Genomic DNA, 16,801 nt, shown 5'->3' on the forward strand with positions numbered 1-16,801 from the left:
AGTACGACACATTAGATTCATTCGAGGATTGGAGAAGATATTTGTTTTTATGACGCGAGCATGTTTTACGCGTTTTTCCATGCTTGTTTCTCGTGCTGAAAGTACCCATTTCCATGACCGTAGAGTGACTCTGCGAATGCGCATGCGCGGAGTACTGAAAGGACCACTTTTAAGTTCTAGGTTAGTTGAAAGTGGTCATTTCAGCAGCGTTGCCAAACCTGAAGAAATTTATTCAGATTTAAAGAAAATAGAGCCCATTCAAAGAGTAAATAAAAGTTGTTTTTTTATCAAGAAATATCGTCGTTCAGACCGGAATTTGAAGAATATCTGAAAATCTCTGACGAAACTTAGGACTTACAGCGAAATCTGAATTGGAAACCACAGATTAAAAATCAGCCAACTGTGAGGTTCGTGAAAAAATATGCACCAATCAGATAACGGCTTCAATTTGTGAACGTACTTATTTGACAAGTTGGCAGTCCTAAATATTACAAATAAAAGCACACCATAGAATCAAAAGTTCCTCATGTCTTTATACCTAGGATTCAGATTGTCAGATATAATATCTCTCAATGTTACCTCGTTCGGTAATTATCGTTATATATTTATAGGAAAATTGTTCATTTTGTAAAGAAAAAAAATAAAATGTATTATGTATTCCTGTACGTATTAAGTTTCGGTTACGTCAAACATCACTTCTAAAAATAATATAGATGAAGAGTTGTTGCGGTGCCATCTAAATGAGAAATCTAAAAAACTGTTTTGGCGCCATTCAAAGAAATATTCGTCTGATAGGTTGGCAACGCTTTTTTTTTGTGCAGAGCGCATGCGCTGTCGCGAACAAGTCTGACATTGCTTGACCCTAACCGCAATTTCGTGCCTCGTGATAAAACGAGTGACAACTCTTACTATATAAAGAATCGTGCGCAACAAGGAGGCAACAGTTTTTTTGCCTCGCGTATTTACAATATTCGTCTTCGGCTCATATTGCAAACTTATGCTCGGCCCGAAAAGACCGAGTTTGCGTCATTGTTACACAATTTAGGTTCTGTTTTCAACAATTTTCTGCCGCACAGTATAGCTACGAATCATCTGATACACGGATGATTAATTTCTGTTCGAGTGAATTTCATCTTTCTTCAATTTTGATGAATTCTAAAAATCCTTGAAACAGTCGTCGTTTCATCTATAATTTGAGTGTTCCCGATTAGACTTGTTAAGATCGAATACTTTAAAGAACCGAATCCTCGATTTTTCTCCTGTACAATTTTTTTTCAACGAGTCACGCAAAAGATTGCACATGATTAACGTTTTAATGTCTTGTATTAAAAACAACTTTGCACGTTACGGCGAAATAATTTTTCTAAATCTTTGCTGATCGTTACTTCAATACTTGTAACTATGTTTTCTGATTCTCGAATCTGCGTTTTGATCGGCAACAGCTTGCCTAAAATGTAACATGTACTTGACACTTGATCCTGAACTGTCATCATTCAGCGTGAACTTTAACTTTGTGTATTATGTTAAAAAACGAAGATTTATGTGGCGTTTAGAAGGCGTTCTGTGTTTGTCTCGCTTTGCGAGAGCAATTGTTGCTACTATTACCAACTACCTCGTACTATTTTTTATATACCTTATTACATGGGCGCTTCGTCGCTGCGCGTCGGTGTAACTCATTAATTGTGAGGTCAAGAGAGAAGAGCGAGAGAGAAATGGAATAAAGGCAATCATTCATGATGAGGATCCTTTAACTAAACCCGACACGTACGAATTGTACAATAATTAGTGTCTCACTTGTCACCAAAACCAGGAGCTCGTTCCGGACACTTTTTCTTCAAGCAATATTTCATCGTCACGTTGTGAGCTGCACCGTTAAGAGTTTCTGTATGGAACTTTCTACGCTGTTTTGGGAAGTTTATTTCAGTTACGGAACAGCGAATCCACCATACAAGTACAAATACAGTAAATTTACTACACAATTTGGGGAATTCAAATGACCTTTTTTTTTCTTATAAATTTGAATAAAATAAGATATTTTCATCGCAAATTTAAGACAAGTACATAGTAATTTACGTCACGACACCAAATTTTAAAATTTGCAACCTGATTTCGTAATTTGACAACTCTTTTTTACAGTAAATGTATAGTAATATATATTTTCAACACTGTGGGCGTCCTATTTTTTCGACGCATTGTAAATTAAATTTGTCGAACCGAAACTTGATCCGTTATTTTTCAGAAACTTTTTCGAATAGACTGTAGGATGTGATTCCACATTTAACACCCATCAAATTTCCCGTAAATTTTCTTTCTGCCAATTGCAACGTTGAAATCGAACTATCTTTTATATATAGATATCAAAATATCGCGTGTCTAATGGGATAATATCGTAACCACATAAAATACGACCGTAGTGTCAAGAGAGCGTATAAATTTTGTTATTTTTCATAATTTACTCGGAAAAGGATGAAAACATATAATACAATTGAAATCAAGTGTTTGAAAATACAAATGATCAAATGAGCAAATGGTCTTATGTCAAGTAGACACATTTTCCCGTTAATAAATATACACGAAGAGAAAATTTCAAAATAGTTAAAGTCGTAACAATCATTTTTTTTGGTATTGTGTTTTTGCAAATGCTCTAAAAACCGTTGACACGCAAAGATAAATCGAAATCTGCAAAAATTCAGAAATATTCTCGAAAAAAATTCTCGAAGATGAAAACAAAAGTTCGTGAATGCCAATTCTTATCCCCTTTTTTTTCTTACACACGCTTCAGAAACTACTAAAATGCAGAAAAAAATGAAAATAATAAAGTTATGCAGCGAGGATGTCGATTTTCTGACGTTGATTATCCAAATCGTGATTTATCGGAATGATAGAAATAACAATAATAATTTTTGATGGTTTAGCCGTTATTCACCCTCAAGGAAAAAACTCCCAATTTTGGGGGTAAGCCTCAAAATTTAGGGGTTAACCCTGAAAGCTGAGGATAAACACCTAAATTTAGAAGTTTACCCCCAAAAACTGAAGGTAAACCATCATTAATGGGGGGCTTATCTCCAACAGTTGGAGATTAACCCTCAACAATTAAAGGTTCATCCCCAAGAGTTGAAGGTGAACCCTCGACGTTGAAAGTGAACCCTTAACTTAGGAGTAAACCCTCGACTTGGGAGTAGACCCTCGACGTGAAAGTAAGCCCTCAACTTGGAAGTAAACTCTGGACTTGGAAGTATACCCTTGACTTGAAAGTGAACCCTCAATTTGGGAGTGAACCCTCGACTTGAGAGTGGACCTTCGATTTGAAAATAAACCCTCAACTTGGGAGTAAACCCTCGACTTGAAAGTGAACCCTCAACTTGGGAGTAATCCCTCGACTTGGTAGTAGACTCTTGATTCGAAAGTAAACCCTCAATTTGGGAGTGAACCCTCGACTTGAGAGTGGACCTTCGATTCTAAAGTGAACCCTCAACTTGGGAGTAAACCCTCGACTTGAAAGTAAACCCTTAACTTGGGAGTAAACCCTCGACTTGAAAGTGAACCCTCAACTTGGGAGTAATCCCTCGACTTGGTAGTAGACTCTCGATTCGAAAGTAAACCCTCAATTTGGGAGTGAACCCTCGACTTGAGAGTGGACCTTCGATTTGAAAGTGAACCCTCAACTTGGGAGTAAACCCTCGACTTGAAAGTAAACCCTTAACTTGGGAGTAAACCCTCGACTTGAAAGTGAACCCTCAACTTGGGAGTAATCCCTCGACTTGGTAGTAGACTCTCGATTCGAAACTAAACCCTCAATTTGGGAGTGAACCCTCGACTTGAGAGTGGACCTTCGATTTGAAAGTGAACCCTCAACTTGGGAGTAAACCCTCGACTTGAAAGTAAACCCTTAACTTGGGAGTAAACCCTCGACTTGAAAGTGAACCCTCAACTTGGGAGTAATCCCTCGACTTGGGAGTAGACCTTCGATTTGAAAGTAAACCCTCAACTTGGGAGTAATCCCTTGACTTGGGAGTAGACCTTCGATTTGAAAGTAAATCCTCAACTTGGGAGTAAACCCTCGACTTGAAAGTAAACCCTTAACTTGGGAGTAAACCCTCGACTTGAAAGTGAACCCTCAACTTGGGAGTAATCCCTCGACTTGGGAGTAGACCCTCGACTCAAAAGTAAATCCTTAACTTGGGAGTAAACCCTCGACTCGGGAGTAAACCTTCGAATTCGAGGTTAATCCTGAATTAACGGGTACGAATTCACCCTTTAGAGGTTGAGGGTTATTTTGGGGGTAAAATTGGGGTTTTTCCCGTACGGGCAGTCACTGTAGTAGATCATTTTTTCAATTTCCATCAGGATCAAAAGGTCGTATTTACCAACACATACAACCTTTTGCTTTCAGCTGTTGAATTTATACCTGAGCCCAAGATATGTGAAAAACATTATTTTTGGCAGATCCTCACGGAATTAGTCGACATAGGTTTTTATGGTTGAACGAGTAGCAGAAGGTCGTTTCTATCAGTGCAAAAGACCTTTTTCTCTCAATTAAACTGTTGTCCAATTTCAACCCTTCTGATCATATTTTCATGCTTCAAGCCTAGGATACGATCATAAGAACAAAAAATGATAACAAATACACGCTCTTTTGCCTATTTTTAATAGCAAAAGGTCACAAGACGGCGTTCATGACCTTATGCCATTAGATATGCGATATATTACTGGTATTGATCATATTTTCTGCAACGAAAGCTGATTGACCCAAGTTGTAAGTTCAATGTTAATATTAACAGTTATTGGCGACGTGTGAAGCGTAAAAATTTGTATCTTCACTAGTCATGGTCTGAATTTGTTTAAGGTCAGTGCCATATTTCCTTTGTTCTCCAATGTTTGCATACGGAATAGTTTTTTTTACTTTTTTTTTTTTTTATTTGCTGTAGATGTGTCATTGAATACGTGTCTCTAGGAGGACGCACACCAAGGGACGAAACTTTGAAAAAAATTGATGTTTCTTTTCGATCAAGCTATATTCCCAACATTTCTTTCCACGTATTAACTTTGAGGTTAAGATGATTCTTTCAAATTATTTTTCAAAAAATCAAAAGATCATCGAATTTGTCGATTTTCCATGATCGATTAGGCGGTTTACTCGTTGATATCCTAGTGTCCGGATGCGCCTGGGGCTGACAATCATGGGCTGTTCAACATTAGCGCGTTTCTTATCAATATACGTGATAATATTGAATATAGTAGTGAAATTCCTAGTGAGTTCAGTCCTTGATGGAACACTAACGCGGTGCCGTTAACGTTTGTTTTTTCTCATTTTATCGGTGACTTTCATCGTTCAAACACAAGATCCAAATCGTCCAGATGAGGATTAGAACGAGTAAAATTTTAAACTGTGGTTACTGCACGGTTTTAAACTAATCTAATTTTTTAGCCCCATTGAAAAACCGAACTGAAATGATAAATAATTTTTTTTACCCGTTAAAATCCAAAATTTTACTACACGCTACTCAGTCTGCACACTCCGAAATTGAAAAACGAATATGTTTCATTTGTTGGACTAATAATACTTATTCAATGAATTCTGTCGCTTGCTGCGCGCACGGTGGCGATAAAACCACGCGTTCGTGTCACTATCGACTTTGTTCAGTTACACTTTATATTTCTGGGTTATCCTATCTTTCTACCATGCAATTTACCAGATTATCTGTTCTACCTACACGCAGTAGAGAAAAAAGAAGGTAAAAATTCAAGTTTCCCGCATTATTCGGGCATTTTCAAATTCGCGTTGCATTATACACTGAGTGAAAAAAAAAAAATATATATATAACGAACAAATAACAAAATACACAGATTAAAAATATTTCGTATGGACTGAATGACGTCTGTCGGTTGAATTAAAAACAGCCTTAAACTTGTTTCCGAATTAATTGAGTCGAACAAAAAATTATTCTTACCTCTTGTCGACATGCTGTAAAAATTGACTTCCTCCGTGTAAAAAGCAGTTTTCTTTTTCTGTTCGCTTCGCTGTTTTTAAGGTAAGTAATTATCAAGCTTGCCAATTTCAATTACTGTCCTCACGGTACTTTGAACAGTGATAAAGATAGTCATATTCGCCACATCTTTTTCCTTATTGGTCAGTGTAATGTTGGCACGCACGAAACGTCGCTAAACGGCTTTCCTTTGAGTAATTCGGCTGCTGCCACACGTCATTTATACGTATCATAGTATAGAAAATTAGCAAAAACTCCTTCTTTTTTTATACGAATATTATTTGCGTATAAACTTTCGAGTTACGTCCGAAATTTCCATGTATTATATTATATACCCGTCTGTGTTATATAAGATTGATTTTAACTATATGAGAAATTTATTGTATTGTTATCAGCTGTTTATAATTGTTACATGTCGCTTTTGTAATTTCTTTGCCTACAAATTGAGACTAACTCAATCTCGAAGCGTATATCTTGTTTCTTCTTCGTATTGATTTTCATAATGCGCAGTGATCATTAACTTGCAGTCGTGAAATGACGTGAAATATAATTTCCATATGCAAAAAGTGACTGACACATTTGTTCCAAAGTAATTCTGACAAAAAGACATTTTCCCCCATTGATTGTAACAAATTTTTGATTGGGCTAAAATATAAAAGAAAATTTGACACATTTCTCTCATCGAATATCGTACAAAGTTCTCATGATTATTATTTCAATCATTGCAAATCACAAGGACTTCGTATTATTTTACCCATCGCGAAAGTTACGTGTTCAAAATCTGCATTTCAGTAAAAAAAAAAAAATGAAAAAAAAAAAAATAAAACCGCACATTCTCACGGTGCATTTTAATTAAGTCTTATTCTGCTCGTATTTCTCTTACAAATTTCAATCAACGAGCGTACAGAGGATGCCGATATAAAACTATTGCGAAACTTTAGAAATTATAATTGTATCGAATGCCGCGTTATAAACTGCTGCGGTTTGATATGTTGCGTAATTGCTGCTGCAGTAGCTATAGTAGCTCAGTTTAATTGTAAACGACAAAGACAACTGGTTCCGGAAGTCTTGGGGACCAAATTTAATTGCAGTTTCACGAGAAAGTCGCCGCGAGTCATTCTCTACTTGTGTTTGTATAATGTTCAAGTATCTTATACGGCCAGCTCTGCACTTGCGATACGTTTTTCGGAATTGTCAAACGCATATATATTCTCTTATTGTTTATTTCCCCTTCTGGACCAAAAACGATGTTATGAATATTATGATATTACACACTCAACCTGTCAGAAAAAAAGCAATTCGGATTTTCCTGTAAATTTTTCTTAATCTTCTACATCAACTTGTGCAAGAATCTTTGGCTCTTTGATTAACAAATATAGGGGGGGAGGGGTTCAGTTGTTTTCCATTCGGAAGGAAAAAAATGTTACAAAAGTAATACGTCATTCTCGGATATTCAATTGTCCGAAAATTAAAAAATGACTCCCTCTTCCTATGCGGTAAAAGTTGTTTTTCGGATTTTAAGACTCTGACAATTATACAGAAATTTCTTAATAATCTTGATAATCTTAAAACCCGGAAGAACAGCCTTAATGATTTTTCTGAAAAATATCGCGCTCATCGAACTATCGGCAATAGCTGACTGACGATTCAATAACTGAAATGATTAACCTTTGCTCGTATAACCCACAATTATTTATTCATTCATGTTTTTTGGATAGATTTGGAGAGATTGAGTTCTTCTAAAAAATAATGACCACGTGTATTTTTTTTCCCACTATACATTACATACATTGTGAGAAGCAATTCACTTTTTAACACAAACCTATTGAATAATTTATTTGTGCAAAGAGAAGAAAGTTTCATTTACCTTAAAATGTAAAAATATTTCGTACAGACGAAAAAGGATATATTATACGTATAATATAATGCACGCGAATCAAATAATTCCATTTAACCACAAACGAATAAAAAGTTTTATTTATGGAACCATAAGTTTCTCTTTTTCGTTACCGATATATAATGTATTATTTATTTCTATTAAATCTAAATTACTCACTCGCAAGCTAATTATTCAATGCGTTTATAATCAAATATTACGCATTATAAATACAGTGATTACGCGTATTGTGAATATATATCTGTCAACAGTCACTCTTTGAATTCGAAGCTGTTTTCTGCTATTTTGTCAATGTTTTGTAAACAAATCTCTTACGGCCTGGTTTTGAACGTTAGTAATACTTTTTAAATTGTTGAACTCACCGAACTGTTCAGTGTGTAATGATTTTCAAATTAAAATCAGTGAACGAAGAAAGATAATTTAATGAAACAAAATCGAAAAAAAATAAAAAAACAGTCTCGCATCTATGTAGTAATAACCGTAGAAATGTAAAAATCGCGCATAATCCAATGTGACACAGTTTCGTGCTGATTTCAAATTTCCGTGGACAGGAAGTAGCAATTCCATTGAATTGCTTCCCGACCGACAATGGAACGTCCGATGACAATGGCGAAACTAGCTCGTAGGTAGGTATACTATACCAGAGACGCCATGAAAATTCCTCCGCGGCATAATGCACACGTGAACCTCTTATAATATACATATCACATAGGACATCGAGGCATGTATATAGGGTGTTTCCAAGTAAACGCCGCTGCATTTTTGTGTAAAGGTGATTCGGACCCTCAGGAAATCAAGTCTGAAGTAATTTTTGAGCTGCATAGCCGGCGTTTCGAGAAAACTGAAAAATTTGACGTTTTTTGGGTTTTCCTCAAAAACTGTTATCGATAGATGAAAAATGACTTCACCATCGTGTAGAGCGGAAAATTCTACATCGAGTCATGTCATCATACGTCGTAAACGTAATCGGGTTAACAAATTGATAGAAAAGAAATTCTACTTACCGACGACATCTGGGGAATTTTGGTGAAATAATTTCTTGTTTCTTAATTTGTTAATCCGACTGCGTTTCCGAAATACGAGGACATAATTCGACGTAGAATTTTCCGCTCTACGCGATAGTCGAGTCATTTTTCATCTATCGATAGCAGTTTTCGAGGAAAACGCAATAAAAGGTCAAATTCTGCCTATTTGTTCCCCTCGGCGATGGGCGATCCAGCATACCGTAAGCGTATTGTATACAATCTAAATATCACTACAGCGCATTGCACACCGTATATATTTCGCAAAAGATGTCTCCGTGTGTCATTAAATACATAGCCCAAGGGCGTCGAATGCCGAAACGAACACGGAACAACAAACAAAAACGAAAAGTGAAAAGGATCAACAGAATAGAAAAATCAAAGGTAAAAATTGGCAGATAAAAATAGTTTAACCAGCGTCTAGAATTCGTACCTCTTATTCTGCAACCAAAGACTGTGTGTTCTTTTGCGAATAGCGTCGTCGTCAAGATAGTCGAACGTCTGTCTCATGCACACTCCGGCCATATGCCTTTGCATTTAAATACCCGGGATACTTTGTGCAATGGTGTAAGAGAGAGAGAGAGAGAGAGAGAGAGAGAGAGAGAGGGAGTGAACCGGGCGAGAATGAAAAAGACATTTAGACAAAGAGGAAAAAAAACAAAATACATGGTTTAAAAAATAGAGAATACAGAAGCTGTCACCGTCTCTGCAGCCTTCTGTATTTATCATGTATGTATATATGTATATATGTGTATATGTATAATATGTATACCGGCAATTCTTCTTCATAGTTCGTGCACATCTGTCAGTCAGCTGACTGTTTAATAATTTTTCAGTTATGTCTCACTGTTGAACACTGCGTGTTGCAGCCTTCGGATCGAAAAGGTTTTTGACGCGCACGTGCAGCAGCGTTTTATTGTATATGCCAACGTAGGTATAAACGATGCGATTTATGTACTTAAACGTCATCGCCGAGTTCAACGTAAATTGTCGACTCCGCCACATGGGCATGTTGCACGTGTTGAGTTGAAATTGTGGATAGGCAATTCGATTCTTTGATATTAATATCTCGCAAGACAAATTATACCAAACATGTGTTCAACTAAGATTGTTAAATTATTTTAATAGCAGGATTGTTATTGATTCGACTGTTTGTAAGATAGATTGTAAAGATTACTGTCATAAATGTGGTAACCATAGATTAACGGAATGTGCTAATTTTCAAGAAAAAAGAACACAGCTCAAGCTACCTTTGGCGAGTGATTCGAATGAATTAGACATCCCTGCGATAAACGAGCAACCAAAATTGAGAGTAATAAAGATATTGACTTGTCTAATCTGTCATATTGTTCATAAAAACGTTTGGAGGATTAATACGTAGGTCTAAATTTAAGCGAGGAGAGCTTCGTCGTTTCTGAATACTATGATAATTAATCATGCTCAGCGGTCATGAAAGTCTGCGTTGAAAAGCCATATTTATAATGTCGTAACATTTTTTTTCAAATAACACAATACGTTATTCTGATATCTCGAAAATCGATTTGTTGAACAATTCTCAGATAACCAGAAGTGAAGTTGAAATTTCAGTGTGTCTTTTGTGCGTCCACAGACTGGGAAATCAAATGACTTGGAATTTTATTAGTTCGAAATGTGCTTTTCACAATTTATCTTACGTTATTTTTCTCCCGTCAATTTTTTGATACTTGTGATTATTATGCGATTTAGATCGGTGTCATTTACATCATTGGCTGTAGGTGTATACCTAAACACACACGGCAAGTTGTACACCGCAGAGGAAATTCTACGGATGGATCGAATCTGGTCGTTAACAAAATTATAATACGTCGCCGGTGGCATAAAACTTGATAACTATTGAAACCGACAGGAAACTATATTTAAATTCTGTATGAAAAAGTCATTACCCGTAGATCCGGTAGATGGTCGAAAACTTGTGGTTTCAAATGAAGGAACCTCGAAGGAGGGAAAAAGAAGAATTCGGGAAGAGAAAAAAATAAAAATAAATGAAACAGCTACCGCCTATTAAATTACTGTAAACACGCTCTTTCGTGACGACTGTCTTCTGTACCAACCGCTTAATTGGTACCTTATTCTATCAACTTTGTCGAAACGGAAGACGGAAAGAGAAGGCGGACGAATATCGAAATGGGATACTTTTTAAGTTCCACTGCTTTGATCACGACCTTGAATTTCTTGATTACGAGCATTAAAAATGGGCCGGTAATAGGCATAAAACGCCGGAATTAAACTAGAACTGGGTGTTTTAAAAATGTTTCAAGACGATATTTGAAATGCGAGTTTATCGACAAATTTTCACTATTCAGGGCGGTTGGTTGGCCAAAAATTAACACTCTTCACTAATTTAATGCGAGATTATTGCAGGTTGAGTAATTTGTATATCAAATTTTATTCGCAAGCTACGAAGATCTATGAAAATAATAGAAGATACTCCAATTGTGAACAAAAGCTGTAAAGATATCGATGCATGATTTCATATCGTCCTGAAATTTGATCGATTTCATTCTACGATGGCTTATTTTATTCAAAAGACTATTTTCTACAAATTTAATAAAATACTTTTGTATTTATTATGTTGGCCTTGAAATCAAATTGTTTGTCATGCATATCCTATTGAATTAAATAAATCCGACGACTTCATTGTGATTCGATGAATGTTGCAGCGCCAGTTTTATTTTGAAATTTGAAAATTGACTTTCTCAAAAGGGGAGGACTCTGGTGAAATTTTAATAATTTTCTGCGCAACGCTGTCGACAATTCTTGGCACACACGTTTTCATGATAGAAAATTGAATTTTGTTTCAAGACACATACAACCGTAACCTAAACCGTAACCTTGCTGTATGGAATTTTTACCAACATATTTTTTGTATCACACAAAAAAAGAAAAAAAAAAGACGAAAAACTCGATAGCATTAAAATTTCACCGAAGTCCCTCCGTTAAATATTACGTATGCTGAAGTCGACGAATTCCATTTATCTACCAAATTTTCAAATTGATGCGTCAAAAGAGGCAAGAATAAGCAATTGGTTAAGAATTTAGTAGTATGACCTGGCACTTGAGCGACTTGGAAGAGTAACTTGATACTCGAATTCACAAACGGCTCCTTATGCCACGTAGACACTAAAGCCGTTAACATAAGCAAAGGGCTGAAAGAAGTTTTGCCCTGATATTCTTGTAACGTGACACCGAGTTTCGACCCTGAGACTACAGCAACTGTTGTTCAACTTCTTTTTTTTGTTCATTTCTTGCTTTTTAGTCATTTTTCGAGTTATTTGTGCATCGTGATCACGTTCTACTTAACCAGATATTGCCCTTGTGCTGAAGAATTCCGATGAACGATGGGAAAGATCCTGAAACTTTGTCTGGAAACGCAAGAAAAAGAAAAATAACCAATCGAATGTTTTTCTTTTACGATTATTTTTCGGTCAAGTATCCATCAATTTTTCAACCGGAAATCGGAATTCAGTCATTTCGAACTTTATAATTATAATACCTTTTCTGAAATTCTTTATATCTGATTTGCACAGATTGCGTTATTAATCGTTTTTGTTTAGGGTCATTATTTATTAGATACAGGAATTTTGTGAACTGTTACATTTGCGTCGACTATCCTTGGGACAAATAATATTGCTTGAAACTTTTTTAAAAACATTTGTTCTTTTATTTCTCAAGTTGAGCAAAAATTGACACCATGATTACTTACATTTTATGAAGTGATTACAAGAGACTATTAAACAAATAATTTTACTTTAATGAAGTAATTTCTCACAATTTCTAGAATTTCGTACGATTTCTCATGATTTCTAAAATTTCATATCATTTCTTAACATTGCAAAGAGATTTCTGTAATCACAAATAATTTCTCCCGACTGCCAATTATTACTATTACAGAATTTTATTTGAATATTACTGATTTCAGGGTGATTTCGGAGACTATGGAATCGCTTCGAATAATATTGTCCCCATAATTCTTTGAGTGGAACACCCCTTATGATTCGCCTTTCTTAAAAATACTACAATTGATTTCAAAACTGACTTGAAACGACCGAAATGATTTTAAAAGACTTCAAATAACCAAATAAGCAACTTTCCACAACATGTACACCTGTCCCACAAAATGATTGATCCCGCTATTCCGTTCGATTTGCAGCGAAAAAACGTGGGTCGTGTTTGGTGGAAAAAAAATGTTAGCAGATTCTATAAAATACTGTAAACTTCAATTGCAATGTTTAATTTATCGCTTCAGTTCCAAGATAAAAATTTGCGCACGGAAATATAAGAGCTAATAAAAGAACGATCGAAGGTATAGATCTATAATTATCAATGAAAATCTCCATCTAATATAACGTACATCGTATTTTATAATTAGACTGTTTGCGATAATTTATAGCGTGTATCGTACACGTGTTCGACGGTGTTACAAACACTTTCGGTATCCAAAAACTTTCGGGCACTTTCTCCGGCGAACGAAAAGGCGTCGTCAGTCACTGTCGCGACTCGGTGAACGTGGCAAAGATTGGGGGTTTCAGGTACGAGGCAGCGGGTAATCAGCGTTGCCTGTAAGGCAATGCCGAAACGACACACACCGAAGCTGAACGAAGAGATTTTGTTTTGCCCCCTACTTGTGAAAAACGATTTATGTTATTGCCGTCGGTGTGTAATTAATCCATCACTGTTTACCAGAGATATGTACAGTGAGAATGCGAACAGACACGGGGTAATAAAATTTAGAAAACTCGGATGAATAACATATGTGGTCTTAGTCGAAAATGTAAGTCTCCGTTCGATCGACCGATCGATAAATTGTTACTTTTGAATTAATTACCAACAACAGCCGCGCGATTTAGCAACCGAGTTGTCTTGCGGGGATCGGTTTTCGTTTCGTTTCTCAAAGTGTGCGTTCAGTTTCGAAACTCCATGTAATATGCGGAGGTAAATATACCGTTCGAACTATGCGGACTATCCTCGTGGCTATCTCGTTTTACTGTGTGTGTACATATACTTTGCATATTCTCATCCTTAGTCGTTGTAACATGTAGACACTTCTTGGCGAAAGTCGTCTTCACTGTTTCCTTCACTTTATTACTCGAAAGGCTAATAAATTAATCCACTATACATATACTGATATGATGTAGCTCTGCGACACTGAATATAATCGACCCTCGATCAGTCTGTCAACACTTGGCAATTGTGAACAGACTTTTTCCATTGGACAATCGTCGCTCACATGTTAAGAAGCATATTTCTTTAACATACGAATTTGAATTTAACGTAACGTGGCAAAGCTGTAAAGGCAAAGTTCGGAGCACCTCCTCACGAATCCCATTATCAGACAGTCGGGCATTGACTGTTCATCAAATTAATACAACAAAATCCGTTTTTGGCTTCCCAATCTGCTTACAAGACGAACTGTTTGTCACGAGGAGGGAAATCGAGGCTCTGGAATACCGATAAAGCGACAACCTGATTATCCCGGTGTCTTTAACTTCGCGAGCAGATCAAGCTACGCTGCGAATGAGGAAGTGAGCGAAAAACCATGACTGTTCGATTACTCGGTGGTAATAACCGGCGATTCTGCAATCGAGGTGTACGATGCCCAATCCCCGGATCGAGTGCTTGCCAATTGAAGAAAGCGAATCGAAGAAATTTCGCTCACCGAACCGTTACCACAATACATATAATATACAACGACACGTGCGTATAATGTCGTCATTTATTTATTCGTATAAATCCGTGCGCCTATACTGTCCTGAGCGTTACACATATTCTACCGTCGTCGTCGTGATTAAACGTCAGACTAATTTATCGCCTTAATCCGCAACGCTCGATTTGCATATCTTGTTTCATTCGAACATCCATGCAGAGTCCCCATCACGTCGACTGTCTATTACAGACAGAAGGTGCCGATGTGTACCTGCGATGGTTCACCACGCTGTCACCTTGACTTACCTACGAGAACGACACTGTGTCGGTCACAAATGCGAGTGCTGCAAACCGTGTGCATATACAGTACACAATAGTCATGCCTACTTGACTCTTTGCAAATGACACTGCTCTCTGGACAATTGTTTTGATACCAGCTGCAATTGCCAAAGAGGCTTCAGCTAGCCCGATGGATCCGAAAACGTGGTTACAAGTTCTCAGGGTCGAATCAATTTGTTGAACAGTATCTTTTTTGTTTCTTGGTTTCTTTCTTTTTGCCTTTTTGTTTCGACTCTTCTGTGCTTCGTTCTCCATTCGTCCTTTTGTCCCCCTCTCCCCCCCCCCCCCCCCCCCTCCCTCCCTGCCTCCCTCATCCTCCACCGGTATTCACCGACAGAGACGGTATCGTTAAGCTGAGTCATCCGAGTTTACAACCTATGTACCCACTTACCTACTCGAAATTACTAGCGCAGTTGAAATTGAAGAGTGCACGAACGCTGTCTTTGGGTCGGAATAGACGAAGGTTGATTTTTTGGCCTGTTCTCCCAGTTTCACTTTTCGGGTCGCGGGGAACCCGAGAAGGCAGTGTGGCCGGTTTTTCGGATGAATCTCAAACCAGCGAGAAGCGGAGAAGAAACCCTCGCGGTGCTCGGATAGCTGAACGAAAAAAAGGGGCCGAAGTGAATTTAAGCGGGTAAAAAACTCGGCTAGGTGGGCAAAAACTGTGAAAACAAGAAGAGTGTGGCAGTTGCTGCGCGGTTTCCGCGTTCGCGAAGCGCGGGACCAGGAAGAAGCCGAGGCGGTGGAGGTGGCGGCGGCGGGGGAAGGACCGGTTTCGGTGATCTCGACCCCACCAGCGAGAAACGTGGGTACCGGGCGTCGCTCGGCCACCACTCCTTTCGCTACCGCGAAGAGAGAGCCGTCCGCCATTTCTCCTCCACTTTCGATTTTAACCGCGTGTCGAGAGCCGAGACTCGGCCACGAGGCACCTACACAAACCAACGAACCAATCCCAGACAGACGCCAATTAACGTCGATTGAGCAACGGAAATACTGACCATGTCGATGTCGTACGTGATTTTCCAAAAATTATTGAAAGCGCATTCCTTCGTCATTTCGAGGGCGCCAAGGGACTTCGAGAGTCGTCAAGAGCTGACTTCGACGGTCGATTTGAGGCTTACATTTGCTCCAGGGAGTTTCGTGTATATGGAATGCCTTCTAGGTCGCATCGGTGCGGCAACTTCTTGGGACCGAACTTTCAGATCCGCCGGGAACCTCACGACCCATTGGAGAAGGAGCGTCAAGGATGATCCTTTTGCGAGACAAAGGTGAAAAGTGGATGAGCGGACCGGCTCATCCTCCGTAAGGTCAGTTAGTCATCGTTTGTAGTCGTTGTATCCGATAGCCAGGAAAGGAGAGGCTCCGCAAGGGCCAATTTTGGGCCAGACGAAAAATAGAGAAAGTCACGACTCGCGGCGTCGTCGTCAGTAGCGTGGTGCAACTCTGTTTACTTGCATGCAAGGCTGTGTTACCAGATTTACCGCTTACAAGAATTAGGTACTACCGATTTTCCTTTTTTCATCGCTCCTTTCACCGCCAACCTGTTCTCCATTCGCCATACTTCGTTCGTCTAACTACGGCAGGAAGGCCAAAATGTTCAAATATACAGTCTTTGGCGCAATTGCGAGTTGAAGTTTTTGACAAGTCGGTTAAAGACATGAACGGTACGATATAACATGATATCAATTTCCCAGCTTCAACTTGACTGTGAACAATCATTCGAAAATATCGTATTGATCATAACGAGAGAGTAGAAATAGTTGAAAGTAAAGTATTTCAGGTCAGACGGACCATAAATTAAGGTTTAAGACTATTTACTATGCTATAATTTCCACTCATTGCTGAGGTGGCCAATCAGCGAAATCTTTGGGTAT

General features: G+C 38.0%; 1 protein-coding gene across 14 annotated transcripts in view; it reads left to right on the plus strand.

The window, feature by feature from the left end:
- LOC107225971 (thyrotroph embryonic factor) overlaps positions 1-16,801 on the plus strand; it is a 223,708-nt gene that overhangs the window by 130,501 nt on the left and 76,406 nt on the right. The gene's annotated exons all lie outside the window — the stretch shown is intronic.

This window comes from Neodiprion lecontei, chromosome 7, assembly GCF_021901455.1.
Source record: "Neodiprion lecontei isolate iyNeoLeco1 chromosome 7, iyNeoLeco1.1, whole genome shotgun sequence".
Taxonomy (NCBI): Eukaryota; Metazoa; Arthropoda; class Insecta; order Hymenoptera; family Diprionidae; genus Neodiprion; species Neodiprion lecontei.